The 2,331-nt window shown below is 36.6% G+C and overlaps 1 non-coding gene across 1 annotated transcript; it reads right to left on the bottom strand.

Annotated features, from left to right (window-relative positions):
• Positions 1-1,286: 1,286 nt before the first annotated feature.
• TRNAE-CUC (transfer RNA glutamic acid (anticodon CUC)) lies at positions 1,287-1,358 on the bottom strand. The gene has a single exon. It is a non-coding gene; the product is annotated as a tRNA-Glu (tRNA).
• Positions 1,359-2,331: the final 973 nt, after the last annotated feature.

Raw genomic sequence — 2,331 nt, 5'->3', positions numbered from 1 at the left:
CACAGTAACAAACAGGCTTTGCATGTGTCAATAACGTGGATTAGCCGACCTACTCAGCGTTGAGTTAAAATTTTCGCCTATGGTTTACAGTGACGAAACCCATTCAGAGTTATCCGTGCGACGTAAAACATTTTAGGAAAGGTCTGAAGTTCATAAACTTACCCTTTCAATGTATGAATTAGCATTGCATCCTAACAAAAATAATTTTAAATATTTAGGATAGAGGCAGAAAAAAGTGTATTTTATCAGAACATTTTAATTGGATATGGGACTTGGAAGAATTTGATCGAGTAGTAAACGTTAGGCAGTAAGGGGAGGAAAAGGAGAGAAAAATGGACGGGATGAAGGGAGGTCAAAAATATTCGAAATTGAAGAACCGTTTAATTTGGTGTGCAGGTCACTCCGTGTCTTGTTAGACGAAGCTAAGAAATGTTGCGAAATCAGACTTTGCCCGTCCAAACCCTACTTCAAACGGTAGACTAACAGTAATAGTAGGATGTATGTATATGTAATATAATAACGTAGATGCTTCAGTGTTTTAGTGTTGTCTAGGATACTCGACTGGAATTACTCATTGTACGCTAAATACGAGGACGTCCCCTAGCACTTGAAATCGACACATCCGGTATGGTGTTAAAACTTGTTCGCCCCAGTTCAGAGTGATGCTTGCAATATGAAGTCATTAAAGCACTTAAGTTCGAGTGTATTAAGACTGTAATTATTAACCTCACGAAACCCCGCCTTTAACATTCTCGAAAGTATCATAACTGGAATTTTTCATCACACGATATTTATTATGAAACCATTTAGCAATTACTTTTCCCGAACGTAAGCGCAAGAAGTATTATGTAATGCAGAACACACGAGCCCATTTTGTCGTATTATTATTGCTTATATTGACTTGGGTCGCCTAAAGTTACCCGAATGTGAAATTTTAAAAATTTCAATCTTAATTTATTTCTTTTTCATCTCCTCCCCACAACCACATTGCCCACCATTGAACATCGTAGTTGTTATTCCGCAATGTTGGTAAATGGTGGTTGTTAAGCACTCACGGCGGTATAAATGTAGAAGCAGGTCATTTTTTTTATCTTGGCCGGTCCATGATCCTCAGCTAGGCTTGAAACAGTGTTCTTTTTCTTTCTGTACAGCAGTGGATGACATCACATAATAAACAGCATGTCGCTAAAAGTATTTTTCTAGTTATTCAAGCGGCTAGATAGAAATTATTTTTCAAAGTAAACTGTAAAAAAATTAGCTTGGATCATTCTGATGGATAAAAAAACTTCCGGTACCGGGAATCGAACCCGGGCCTCCCGGGTGAGAGCCGGGTATCCTAACCACTAGACAATACCGGATTGAGTGTGGGATGCGAGAAATAATGTGAAAATTTCCATAATCTGGGAATATTAATATTTTAACGTCGTGTAGGTCACATTATACTGTTTCCAATGGCTTCCACTGACCTTGGGCATCTTATGAAAATATCGAAGACTTATGTGAAGGGAGTAGACGTACATTTATAGAGACGAAGGGGTGGAGGAAACCCTAATTTCTTCGCCCCCTACTTTAAAATTGTAAAAGAGAATACAGAAGGAACGGAGGTCATGAGGCGCGAAAAAGTAGGTTTCATTTTAAGAGAGTAGACTTACTAACCCTTTAAATTCGTAAGGAAAGGTCTAAATTATCTCAGATGTGCATGAATTAGCTAATCACATTAATGTTAATGCCGTATTTATTTTTCACAATGTGACATTCGGACCTTTGGAATGTTACCATAACTGCTCATAAATAGTGCTCACACATTTTTACGTGCAAAATATATTATGCAAAAATGTATTTTTGTGATGATTTAGTCTAATTTGTGATGCATGTAGGTACATGTAGTTCAAGTTTTATTGATTTGGCTCCAGTATTAGCATCAAATGAAAATTTTTTGATCCTTCTGTATTGAACAGTCTTCGTACTTCAGTCAGAGTATCAAACGATAAAAACTATCAAATTGGGGCGACTTGCATACGTGTTGTCTACCATGCAAGCAGGTCATGGCTGTACGTTTTGGCCCGGAGGGAATGCTTTGTATGTACATGCATTACCTAATAAAATTTCCAATGGCTACGTACGTCCAAGTAGAACGAGCTATCTTATTTCATAAATCAGATAGACCTACTTCGTGAATGAGTTTCAATGCATTTTATTTGTTCCTACTGGTTTATTTTCTTGTTGGTGTTTTCAGGTGCTAAACTTAATATTATTTATCTTTAATGATGATCAATAGTTTATAATTAATTATTTTAAAGTGTATTTATGTAGTTTATTGAAATCGTTTAA

This window comes from Hetaerina americana, unplaced genomic scaffold, assembly GCF_022747635.1.
Source record: "Hetaerina americana unplaced genomic scaffold, ioHetAmer1.1.p SCAF_7, whole genome shotgun sequence".
In the NCBI taxonomy this organism is placed as follows: Eukaryota; Metazoa; Arthropoda; class Insecta; order Odonata; family Calopterygidae; genus Hetaerina; species Hetaerina americana.
The sequence above is the reverse complement of the archived record's forward strand: the minus strand, read 5'-3'. Positions and strand labels throughout refer to the sequence as shown.